Source organism: Pleurodeles waltl, chromosome 1_1, assembly GCF_031143425.1.
Source record: "Pleurodeles waltl isolate 20211129_DDA chromosome 1_1, aPleWal1.hap1.20221129, whole genome shotgun sequence".
Classification (NCBI taxonomy): Eukaryota; Metazoa; Chordata; class Amphibia; order Caudata; family Salamandridae; genus Pleurodeles; species Pleurodeles waltl.
Window position 1 is genome coordinate 515,583,315 of NC_090436.1, and position 13,734 is coordinate 515,597,048.

The following is a 13,734-nucleotide window of genomic DNA, read 5'->3' on the forward strand; positions in this document are numbered from 1 at the left end:
ACCTAAATTTTGCTGTTGGGTTAAGCGGGTACCTGTGGGTATGCAGAATATCTTCAGAATTACTCTTTCCACAGTGTACTTGGCGTTTTATAGCTATAGGGCCTCTGCAGTCTGATGCATGGTGACACTTTCACTCTCTTTACAAACAAACTGGCTGACAGTATAACAAGTTTATACTGTTCCGCATCCCCACTGATGAGACAGAATGAATCCTTGTTGTGGGTTAGTTTGATATTAAGAATGATACCATTGACAAGCAGTTTATCTTGGTAGAAAAGGTCTGAATGTATGCGTCCTATGAGGTCAAACTGTGTACTGCCTGTGGTGAAGTTTGCTCTTTTTATAAAACCCTGATTATGACCATCAATGCCGTAGCTTCGAAATGACCATAAGTATCTTTGTAGAAGAGCCCTGCTGGAAGCTCAGTGTCCAGAGCATCTCTTCTGTAATTCTGAATACTCTTAATATATGCCCTAAACGCATACATGTTATCACTCTGCATGATAAGTCGATCCCCGAGGGTGATGTCCACCTGATTGAACATGGTTGCTATAGGATTAGCGATTGTTGCCACTTTAGCGTTGTTCTCTATGTTGGAACCATCCACTTTTCCAACTTTACAGATGAGGTGCAGGAGTGTATTGTTGAGTTTCAGATACATATCCGTGGGTCCTGACACATAAAACTCTATTGGTGCTAAAGGCGTTAAAGCGGCTAGTGGCAATATCTCCATGAAAAAACTGTTTTCGATGCTAGTTTGCGTGGGTTTTAGTGAAAACAGGTCTAATTCCAATTTAGCCCATTCACCTGATGCACAATGTACGAAGGCCATGTTTGCAGAGTGTTCAGTTTAAAAAATATATATATTTTTACGTTTGCGCCCCTTCTCTTCCTCTTCTTCGTAGCTCACTTGCGACTTACGGATCTTTGTTTGTGAGCGCTTTTTGAAGATCAGCGTCTTTTTTTTTTTATAGGGGGCAGGTGGGTCCCTCCATTTTGAAAACACCACACTTCCTTTTAACACATGTGCATGACTTGTACAACAACCCCACTTCTTCTTGGGGTTGTTTATTCATACGTTCAACAACCGCAGCTGTCACGGAACCCACAACAGCCTGCGCAATGTTTGTCACTTTGACATGTAATTTTGCAATTTCTTAGCCTTTTCTCAAGAACGGCATTGCTGTTCTAAACCAACTACGGAAGAAACTCCCCAACCCTGACCTGTACATAACTAGGGCCCCTTGAAAGTACAGCGGCGGGGCTCCATATCCAGCCTGGTTTCTGTAATAATCCCTAAACATTAAGGGGTTGCCGTATGCTTTCATAATCACCATCATGACTCGTTAATAATCGCTCTCGCTGCTCGGTTTTAAATTAAGCTTAACAATAACTTTAAAGTTATTTAAAGGGCACTGGCTCAACCTGATCGTCATAGATCATGATTGTTATGGTGTCAAAATGTTTTTTAGAAATTGATACATAGGCCCTCATTCTGACCTTGGCGGGCGGCGGAGGCCGCCCGCCAAAGTCCCGCCGTCAGATTACCGTTCCGCGGTCGAAAGACCGCGGCGGTAATTCTGACTTTCCCGCTGGGCTGGCGGGCGGTCGCCTTCAGACCGCCCGCCAGCCCAGCGGGAAAGAGGCTTCCACGATGAAGCCGGCTCGGAATCGAGCCGGCGGAGTGGAAGCTGTGCGACGGGTGCAGTTGCACCCGTCGCGTATTTCACTGTCTGCGCAGCAGACAGTGAAATACATGTAGGGGCCCTCTTACGGGGGCCCCTGCAATGCCCATGCCAGTGGCATGGGCACTGCAGGGGCCCCCAGGGGCCCCGCGACCCCCCCTACCGCCATACGGATCCCGGCGGTCCGACCGCCGGGATCTGGATGGCGGTAGGGGGGGTCGGAATCCCCGCGGCGGTGCCGCAAGCTGCGCCGCCGTGGAGGATTCAATGGGGCGGCGGTACACTGGCGGGAGCCTGCCAGTGGTGCCGGTCCGACCGCGGCTTTACCGCCGCGGTCGGAATCCCCATTGGAGCACCGCCGGCCTGTCGGCGGTGCTCCCGCGGTCCTCCGCCCTGGCGGTCAAAGACCGCCAGGGTCAGAATGACCACCATAGTCTGGTTTGTTGTATTGGATATTAACCATTGTGTTATTCTCACCCTTTACCTGGACCCATTTCAGCAATGGTGAATGACTACCCCCTATCCTTTTGGACTCTAGGATATCTCTATACATGTAGAGTGTATAGAAACCACCATTAACATCGGTGCATGAATGGTCAAGTTCTACACAGCTTCTGATATGCTGCACTGTTCCTGAAACCCTTTTTAATTTACCCAAACAGTTAAACACAGCCTCGCTATTTAGAGCTTCAAGAAACACCTTCCGTCTAAAGTTATCTAACACTAACAGCATATTCACACACAACTCAATGTTGGCCATGGTTTTGTTGATGGCTGCTACCACCGATACCACAGATGAGTAATAGCTGTGAGGAAACCCTGTACGGATGGTCGAAGATTCCTGGGAAAGCTTTATATTAAATACGGCATTGTACATTGAAAACATATTCCACGTTCTGGGTATTTTTTTTAGGGCTACCTCCCAATCACCTTTCAGGTTTACGGGTTTAGCCAATTTCACTATATAATTAGAAATTCTATTGTCAGGGAACATGTCCTTTGAGTCGTAGGGTGGCAGCGTGATATAAAATGGTGCTGTATCCTTCTCCATGTCTACAACAACCCCCGTCGTACTCACACAACCTGCATGGAACTGGCCAGTACCCAACTGTTAACTTTCTCTGGTCACCGCTGCCATTTGACAAAAACCTGGTGGTTAGCACCGCTACCTTTCCATTTCAGAATCTTTCCAACCCTGTACACCCTGGGTGGATCATTAGGTACCTTCTGTAGCTCCTTCTTGTAAAAGACGCCCAACAAATTTTCCCCTCATGGTCTTTGGGCCTGTAAATATATACATCCTCTTTAACCTCCACACTTTCCACTATAAATATCTTGTCACTAAAAGTCTTTTGGTAACCCTTTGTAAAGACCGTTTTTTTAAAATGTTGAAACCCTAACATGGTCACCTTCTTTTAAAAGCGGCTTCTTTACACCCATGACGATCCAGTTCCCATACACTGTTCTCCACACCTTTAATGAGTTATCTGATGTTACATTTACGGGTGCCGTTTTTATGATTCTGTGGTAAGTGGTATTAGAAACGTCTATAAAAGCCTGTAGAACATCCACCTATCGGTAAGAGTTATAGGCCGTAAAATATCTCCACATCTTAGACTTTAAGGTTATGTTAAAACATTCTATAACAGCTGCTTTTGACCTCAGTGTGTGTTACAAAATGTTTAACATAGTGCTGTTTTAGTAATTTCTGAAATGTTTGGTTTAAAAACTCTTTTCCAGCATCTGTTTGTAGTTTCTGAGGTGTTCGTCCTTTCCTGAAGATGGCTTTAAAGGCATCGGTCACACTGCTCCCACTTTTATCAAATAAAGCTTCTGCATATGCATACTTAGGTAAGACATCGATGACCGTTAATATATATCGAGCACCGTTATTGTGTTTTGCTAAATTTTGAAGACTGACTATTGTCACCGCCTGATAATCTACTTGAGCGTTAATGATTGTAGATCTTCTCTTAAACCGTTTCCAGACGGGTTTATGGAGTGAATACATCTCTTCCCCTGATAATCACATCTTCACCTAGGCTCTTTGTACTGGCTCATTTACAACTAGAGCCCTTTAAACAGTGCTTCAGTACCCTCAAAGCTACCGACACCCCTTGTATCGTAATAAAGCTTCCTTAACCCCTCCTAAACTGGACATGTCGTCAGCTGTTACAATTCTTAAAATAAAAGACAACTGCTGTGTGTGAGCCATTTTATTAAAAATAAAGAATATTAGCACAGCATATACACAACTTACTTTACAGTTTCTAGCTATGGGTCTTATGGGAGGCATTGTCATACAATATATTGACTTTTCACTAGGCGTACATAGTATGCCATGTTACATACATTAATAGGGCACCACCGCTACTCGGGTCTCAGCATCATCAGTTTTGCTATTTTTTTAGATATACACTCAATAGCTCTAGATACAACTTTCCTCTCACCCAACCTATAAATTTGTACACTCCGGATACTGACAGCATTCATAAGCCCATACAGTTTGAGGCGTGACAATACGCAACCCTTATTTGTGAGATAATCAGCAGTCAGAAGCTCGGCAAAAGTCTTAACTCACGCATACACCCTTTGTACATGCTCCAGTATTTATCTGCTGTAGGCATCCTTGCGTTGATACTCTATCTGTTTAGACATTCAGGAATGTCGCACAGCCCTGTCATTGACGGCTCAGAAATGTTCAGATACTGCAGAGTTACAGGGTGTATTTAAGCTATTCTTTCTTTGAGCAGCACATATTCCATTCTGGCAATGCTGATTCTCATCCTAAACGTGAGTAAGTATGTAGCTTTCAATAACACAGTTATGGCCCTCTACCGTCGACCTTTGTTTTTTTTTTAAACAATCTCCATGGGGCTAAAGACCTATTTCTATTTTCTTTTTATAAATATCACACATTTATCTTTCTATGACCCTTTCTATCAATCTTCTGTCAAAATAGGTACACATCCCTTGCATACGTTCGAATTTTGAGCAGGGTTCATCAGTGTATGACATCTCATTGATGCTGCTGCCATGACCTTAATAATATCAGCGTGGACATATTTCTTCACAACGAACAACCTGTACACAACCCTTAACAACTTATATACCTTGTGCGGGTCTAACCTAAAACATATGGGTCAAATTGTTCTTGCTGTGTACAACTCGTATAGACACTTGTGAGCCCCCTTTTGTGTTTCGTAAATTTTATGGTCATTACATAGGTTATAATAGTCACGTTTAACACATGTATTCACAACAGTCGCTGCAAATCCATTAACTTGCGAGTCACATATGTCCATTGGTGCATAAATGGCGTCGGAGTTTACACTCGCTGGCTGTACAATGACTATCTCAGGATCAGGGTCCTCCTGAAACCCCATATCTTCCTAGACAGATGAATTCAGCAGCACTATACATTCTTCATCATCTTCAGTGTCGATGAAGTTGATTCCAACATTTAATTCGTCTTTCGAGGCTTCACTGTCACTGGTGCCAAACTTAATAGGGGGTATTATTTGCAGCAAATCCTTGAGGCTGAGGTTTTCAAGCTGATGGCAGAGTTCCTTAACGTTGGAACCCCCATCTTTAGGGGCAGCTGACTGTGCATTCTCATCCATCACCGAAGGTGTTAGGATATGATAATATCTATTGATAGTGTTCTGGGCCCCTGAGGAGATGTATTTTCTGGTTAGAGGATTGTATCTCTTCATCAGGCCCTGACAACCTATTTCAACTATGGTTTACGGTTTGGTACACAGCTCTAGCTGCCTCCTTATATTTATTCAGTGGATCAAAAAGGGCATACACCTCTACAACACATAGCGGTCACATGCTCTCCGTGATGGCTCTGCCATATTCGGGGGCTACACTTAACGCTAACCATGTGTCATGACCTTTGCAACATTTTGCACAGCCCCTCTTTTTGGATTAGCCATCAGTGTGGAGGTTTGGCCTTACATTCCCAATGCTCCATCCTGTGAGGAGGCACCCAAGCAGCCACTTGATCCTGAATGTTTGACATGTCCAGACTTGTACTTTTGGGCACAGAAACAGGATGCACACCAGCATGGCCCCCATTTTGCACAACCCATAGACTTAGACACAGGGGCTAGGACCCTGGAACATGACTAACACATGACCCCATGATTTCACAACCCACGTGACACCCCTACACCTACGTCAGTTCTGGGGCAGTCTCTCGGGGCACATTTTTTCACTCACTTTAAATCTAAATGTTGTTACAAGTTCTGAAAAGCCTCAAAGCACTATGAAATAAAATATGCTACAGCCAAGGATTCTATTCTCCTGCATGTGTACCTTTATTTACTTTTCTTGGTATGGCAAACTCCTTGACGACAGTTATTGCCATATCGCTGGCTTGGTCATTCATGACATGCTGGTGTAGCTAGCACTCTATTTTGTGGTCAATAAGTGCCACTTGTACCCCTTTTTTGGTAATGGGGAGCCATTTAACCTTTTATTTTGCTGCCCGGGTTTATTTCTTTCCCAGTTGGACTCTGGTCTGAGCGGTCGGACAGCTACAAGCAGCATCTCTCTTCGCTGTGAAGTATTATTCTGGAAGGACTCAGGGCGTCAGGCTCCCTCCCTACACATCTAAACCTACAGGAGTCAGCTGCGGAGTTCCCCAAGGATCCTCTCTGAGTCCAACTCTTTTCAACATATACATGACCCCACTTGCAGCCATTGTCAGAAGCCATGGAATGAACTTCACTTCATACGCTGATGACACACAACTCATCATTTCCCTCACCGAAGCCCTGGACACGACCAAAAGGAATTTCCACTCAGGAATGGAAGCCGTTACCACCTGGATGAGAGAAAGCTGCCTCAAGCTCAACTCTGACAATACAGAGCTCATCATTTTCGGAAATGCCACCTCAGCATGGGGTGACTCCTGGTGGCCCACATCTCTTAGCACCCCGCCTTCACCGACTGAGCATGCCTGCAACCTAGGTATCATCCTAAACTCATCCCTATGTATGACCCGACAGGTAAACTCAGTCACCTCCTCCTGCTGGCACCCCCACTGCAAACTCTGGAAAATTTGCTAATGGATCCTAGCTGACTGTTGCAGGACAGTGACCCACACCTAAGTTACAAGCAAGTTTGTCTAAGGCAACGCCCTCTATGCCGGCACCACGACGAGAAACATCAAAAAGCTGCAACTCATCCAGAACACCGGCGCCTGACTTGTCCTTAACCTCCCATGCCAAGAACAAGTCTCCCAGCACCTGAAGGCCCTCCACTGGCTCCTGATAGAAAAACAAATCACCTTCAAGCTACTCACCCACATATACAAAGCCGTACACGTCGAACCGGCCTACCTGAACCACTGCGTCCCCTTCCACACCCCCGCCAGATCCCTCCGCTTGGCTCACCTAGCTCTGCCCACTATCCCTTGCATTAAAAACCCCACAGCTGGAGGACAATCCTTCACCTACACAGCAGCAAAGAGCTGGAACAACCTGCCCCTATACCTCAGACAAAGCCCCTCGCTCACCATCTTCAGGAAGAACCTCAAGACGTGGCTCTTCAGATGAGGCTCCACCCCTTCCTCCCCCCCACTTCCTACCCAGTGCCTTGTGACCCTCACAGGTGAGTAGCCTCGCTTTACAAAAACTGATTGATTGATTGATTGATTGATGGAGCATGGTGCAATCACTGGTCGCACTAACTCCTTAGTGGCATGGTGCCACTTTTCACACATTTGAAGGGGAAACCAATCAAATTGAGTATCACTGCCCTGTAGGAGAGGGCTGGGTCCAGGAACAGTGAAGGCCCAGATCCATGTGAGACTAGATCTTGTGCTTGCTGTTTGTTTAATTTTTTTGAAGCAAAAATTCACTCCCTCTCACCTCATCTCCTACAGACTGATCCTGGTAGTGGCACACATCCGGGGTATCCACAAGAGGTCGGGTTCCATCAGAAAGCACATTTTGTTTTGCAACATCACAAAGAGCCATTGAATCCGTTCTGGCAAACTATGCCTGGTCACCATAGCAACGGGTATGCCTCCAGGTCAGCTGTAAATTGCCTGGGCCGGTGGAGTGCCATGGCCACGAATAACCAGAACTGAGCAAGCTGATTTGATTCAATAGAGCACCTCATGACCTCTGCATTGTGGAGAAGCTCTATAAATGTGTGCCATGCATTGTAGTGTACTGAGGCACCCACCATCATTGAAATGCATTAGTCTATCCCCTCATGTGTGGTACTTGGCAATGCTTTGGCATTGCCACAGCACACAGTTTCATAATGCTAATACAACGTTATCTAAAAAAGTGGGGGTACCACTCAAAGGATGGACTTTCTCATGCCCACATAGCTGCACTGCATACTAAATAAACTAGCGTTTCACAATTGATTGTATCCTAGGACCACTTACTAAATCCACTGCCCCAGATATTTCAGACACCAATTCACCACATATCATGCTAGGAAAAATAAGGCTCTTCAGTTCTTCTGGGGATGTCTCATCAAACACAGTGTAGAACCTCAAGTCCACCCAACTGCTCTGCATTATAACAGCTCTACTCTACCATACTATACATGAGTAGCATGGCATATTAACACTCTTAACTGCACCCTAAAAAGAAAAATGTAACGTTGCACTGCATCATGGGCCAGTAACCCATAACTCTGTACTGCATTATCATGATACTCATAAGTTGCTGTCAACACTGGCGCTCCCTGGGATAGAAGCACACACTATATTTCATTGCATTCTATAGAAATTAAACTACTGCACTACATACCAACACACTGCCTGGCATACTAATGATACAAACCCAACATGCTGCATTACATACTACCGACACTAGGGGCCTCATTCTGAGTTTTGCGATCCATTGACCGCCATGGCAGTGGTGGCGGTCCAACTGTTGTCGGGTTGGCAGTCGGACTGCCCTATTGCGAGTCAAGCTGGCAAAGACCGCAACAGTCCTGATGGCACCGCCAGGCAGCACAGACCGCCACAGTCATGAGGCTACACAAACAGGCCGGTGGAGCCTGTGTTTCCGCCAGTCACATTGCAAGGTTGTACACCACGAATGTGACCATGGTGGGCCAACCACCATTTCTCAGCAGGCAGAAATGGACAGAATAAGGCAGCCTCACACATCCGGTGCCACCATGGAGCCCATCACACACAACCTGCCTCTGTTGTTGATCATCAATGGAGCACAAAATCCACACAGCTGTGGATACAACCCAACTTAAGTACACACACCTACCTGTGTCATGAACCATGACAACAGATCATTGTGCCATCAGCCACATCATATTGGGGTCATGCAGTAGGTACCAAGTACACATGTCAATGTGTGCACAATTGGAATCATACATAAAATAGGACACATTCACAGTCAAAATACACCCCCTTTGGGCAGGTCACTCACACTGCACCACAACGCTGCACTATAACACGTCTGCCCATCTAAGGCACAGGGACATTGAAGGGTACACAAAATTGTCTCCGTAGGAAAGTGCCATCTTTCTGGCATAGTTACCTCAACTTTTTGCCTGATGTCAGTGTGCTTAGACTGTAGTTCATCGGGATCCTGCTAACCAGGATCCCAGTGACTATGCTCTCTCCCCTAAATGTAGTTGCTGGTTACTGCTTACACCCACAATTGGAATACAGGTGCACCTATGTAAGTCCCTAGTATGTGGTACCTAGGTACCCAGGGCATGTCGAGACGGGGCCACTCACCTGAAATGCAGGATGTCTGCAGGGGTGATGGTATGCCCCGACCTCCTGGAACACCTCTCAGCACTTCCTGGTAGACACAGAAACCCCAGCAGGTGTTGCAAAAGGAAAGGAGGAGTGGAAGAGAAAAAGACAAAACACTGCCAAGTCTTGCCGGTCGAACCAGGCACCCTGCATCTTTGGGGGGGCAGGTCGTTGTTGACAGAGCAATAGTAGAGCTAGTGCACTCAACTCCCTTGAAACTGAGGCCCAAATTTATACTTTTTTAGCGCCGCATTTGGGTCGTTTTTTTAAACAAAATCTGCGCAAACTTCCAAATTACAATTGTATTTTGGAAGTTTGCGCTGCTTTTGCGTCAATAAATGTCGCAAATGTGGTGCTAAAAAAGTATAAATATGGGCCTGAATCTCTCTTTCTGATATGGGCACAGGAGCGGTAGAAGAACACCGGGATGCTCCAGCACTTTTCTTGGATAATAATAACTGTTGGCACAATTAGTAACACTGCATTACCAAAAACCCAAACTGAGTACCATAACAATAAGTACTGCAACACTAGGGCTGGCTTCACAGAGATTCATTGTTGCACACTACAATTAGAACTGTGGTTGCACTTATCATGCACAAGAAAGGCAAACAAGGGCATTAATTATATCACATATAACTTTCCTGCATGCAAAGGGTTAAACTAAAAGGAACAAAAACAATCCAAGAAATACAAATGTCCACTCTGGGTTCAAACAGTTAGGGTGGCACAATCTGGTTTGGTTTCACTCTGTGTGTGAAAAACCCTTCAGAAAGCAAATTCCTCAAACCTGAAACACAGGCATGAATGACACAATTTGAAGTCCAAGAGTTATGCTATTAGAGAAAGAAAAGTCACGTAAATGCTCTTTTAAAATTGCACTGTCACATTTTGTAGTACTTGAGCTCAAACAGATTTCCTGACGCACATTTAGGCAAGTAACTGCAATAATAATGTAGAATGTTCAGAAATGCATTTGTCTCTTCAAGATAAGCACTCTGTCAAAATACGAGGTCTGAAATACACCAGCTGTTATAGGAAAGCACGATGCTCAAAGAACAAACTTCCTGGAGAATACTAGTCACTTAGCTGCAGTCTTTTCCGGAGTGCTGGAGGAATGCCTGGTGTCAGCTGGTACAGGAACGAAGAAAAGAATTGCCTCAAAAGTCCTGAATACGAGGATGACAGCAGGGGCTGGACTGCCAAATCAGATGCTGCGATCAGGAAGCAAAACAAAGCTAAGCAGGGAGGCATGCTTCACTCTGCTATTTATAGCCAATCAGGAAAGCAGTTGAGTTTCCACATGTGGATGAGTCACCATACCCAATTAGAAGCACATGTCTACACCACACCCAATTAGAAGCACAGGTCTACACCTGCTCACATCAGCAAACAAGCATTGGTAAAACAAACATTGATAAAACCAATTGTGTAACACAGCACATTCAGTTTACTTAGAAACAAGAAGGTTTAACCAAGAACAGAGATATGATTTTACCTATTATAAAGACAGATATCGCAGGAGGCACCTTGGGGATTTCTGACAGGGCATTGTTACACCAGGGGTCCCCTATGTGCTGCAGCATGTGTTATTCCACCCAAAGGAGCCCATGCAAACTGTGACTGCAACCTGCGTTAAAGGGTACATGTACCCCTTCACTGCCAAACCCAACCCCTGCACTTAAACATTATATGTCATCCTTCTGGTAGGCCCTCCAGCCCAAGGGCAGGGTGCATGTCTATGTAACTACATGTGTCCAACTACATAATCCATACTCCGAACCTAGGCATGTTTGGTATCAAACATGTTGGAATCATGCAACTACACCAATTCCAGTTTTAGTTGCATGATACCATGTACACTGGGGTTTCCCTAGGGGATTCCCCAGTTCTGTCTGTGCAGCCTTAAGGGGTCTAGCTGCCAGCTCACGTTACTGCTGACCCCAGACACTGTTCGACCCTCCTGCTGCTGAGCTAGGCTCAGACCGGAGGAGCAGAACAAAGGATTTCCTGCAAGGGAGAGGTGTGACCACCTCTCCCTGTGTAATAGGTGTCTAAGGGATGGGGTGGGGTGGCCACTGAGCACCACCAGACTGCTTTAAAGGGCCCATTTGGTACCCTCCTTGCATAATTCAGTTTGCATCAATTCAGGAAACCCTAGTTCCTACTCTGGCATAAAACTACACAAAGGACAGGGGGTGACCACCCTCAGTTCTGCTCCTCCCCTAGGGGGTGCTCAGAGCTCTGCCAGGTGACCACTTGATTCTGCCATCTTGAAAATAAGATGTGCAGATGTCCCTGGGAGCATCTGGTTGGCTAGGCCAAGTAGATGACATCCCTGACCTTCTCTGATAGTTGGGTCACTGCAGAGAGTGATCAACCCCCTTTAGAGTTTTTTAAAGGCTCCCTCATGAGTGGGTTCTCAGATTCATCAAACAAGACTCTTCAAGGAACTCTCTGCAAGACATTGTCTGCTCCTGGCCTTTGGGACCGCTTCTGGCCTGTGTTGGAACTGAGTCTTCTTCTGGTGGGAGGGCTGCCTTTGCAACACTGTTTCTATGGATTCTGCACCCTTCAGGGTTACAAGGGTTCTGTTTGCACCAGGAAGCATGAAGAAATCTCCCTTGGAGTGTAGGAGTCACTCCCCTGCAACTGCAGGCACCTCAAGACAACGTAGACCGATTGGTGGGGTCTGCTGACCCTGGACATTCAATGATCCTGCTTCACAGATGGTAAGTCTGTGGCCTCCTCTGGGTCCTGCTTGTCTCCTATGAAAGTTGGGAGATTGTAGGCCCCTGCTCCTGCTACTTGACTGACACTGTGTGTACTGCAACTGTTGCACTTGCCAAGGCTTGTTAATCTTCAGGCACCGTGAAGCCCTGAGCACTCTGAAATCTGAAGATCATCCCCTGTCCTGAGGCTCCTGTGACATGGGACTTCTGTTTTGTTGTGCTGGTCAGGCCTTCAGTGACTCCTTGTGACTGCTGCCTGTGGGTCACTCGTGGGGGCTCTATCAACTTCTGTAGCCTTCCTGTGTGCTGAAGGCCAGCTCTGACTTCCCCTCCTGGGTAGAGTCTCTTGGACCTTACTGGTCCCCAAAACTTTGCAAACTCATCTTCTGCTCCTGTTTGCATTTGCCATTGCTTGTTGGTAACCTCCCTCAATTCAGCGACTGTCGAGGGACTGCTCGTAGGTGGCTCCTTGGATTCTTAGCAGCTCCTGGAACCCGCAGCTGGTCGTCTTCATCCACCAACTTACAGGAATTTAATCTTCAGATGGTGGGCCTTGCCACCTGCATTACCTGGGAACCTCCTTGGGTGCTGCACGCTGCAGGTCCTCCACATCCGTAACCCGTTCCTGGGTTCCACCGGCCTAGTCCTAGGGTCATGACAGCAACAGGGCAATATGAGGCACTTACAGTCTTCAGAGATAGTCCCTACCTCCCTCTGCATCCAGGTCCCTGGTGTAGGTTCTCCTGCTTTCTGGGTATCCTGGGGAAGAGAAGCTTTCCATCCATCCTCTTGCCTGCTAATTACCTCAGGTCCACTGGGAAGTATGATGAGTTTCACAAACTCCAACCACTACTCTATGTGGTGGTCTATGGGACTACTGGGTGAGTAACTGACTTACTCCTGCTTGCTGGGGTCACTTACTGTACTTAATTCTAGTGTTCCTAACAGCCCCCAGCCCCTAGCTAATCCGCACATTTACCTTGGCTGAAGTCACTCTTTCACATTCCCCTTTTTTTTTGCAAATGGCTTGGCCCTCTCCTAGGGCCCTGTATATTTCTATGGCATTTCTAATGGTTATTTTATGTGTATAATGGTATGTAATATCTCCAAAGGGAGATATGCCAATGCCAGTTTAGTAGTAGCGCTACAATAAAGTATCCTCTATTTTTGCAACACTTGTGTGGTTCTTTCTTGTGACTAAGTTATTTTCTGACCACTGTGGTATTGCAAGTGCTTTACATGCCTTCTGGATAAGCTTTAGCTTCTCTCCCTAGCTACCCCTAGAGTGCTTCTGCTATCTGGAGACCTATTCACTATCACTAAGGTTTGCCTGAACTCAGTGTAAGTTGCCACACCATAGGTGTTCACATAAACTGAGCCAGCCTCAAACAGTCTCATACAACACCAGCAACACACCATCACATCTACAAATACAACTCACATTCTTTGCATGCCGTGGTCAGGACTGAGATTCAAAACACATATATATAGATGTGGCATGGAACACAATCACCACTCCAATTGAAATGGCCCTGCAATGTACACACATATGACACAC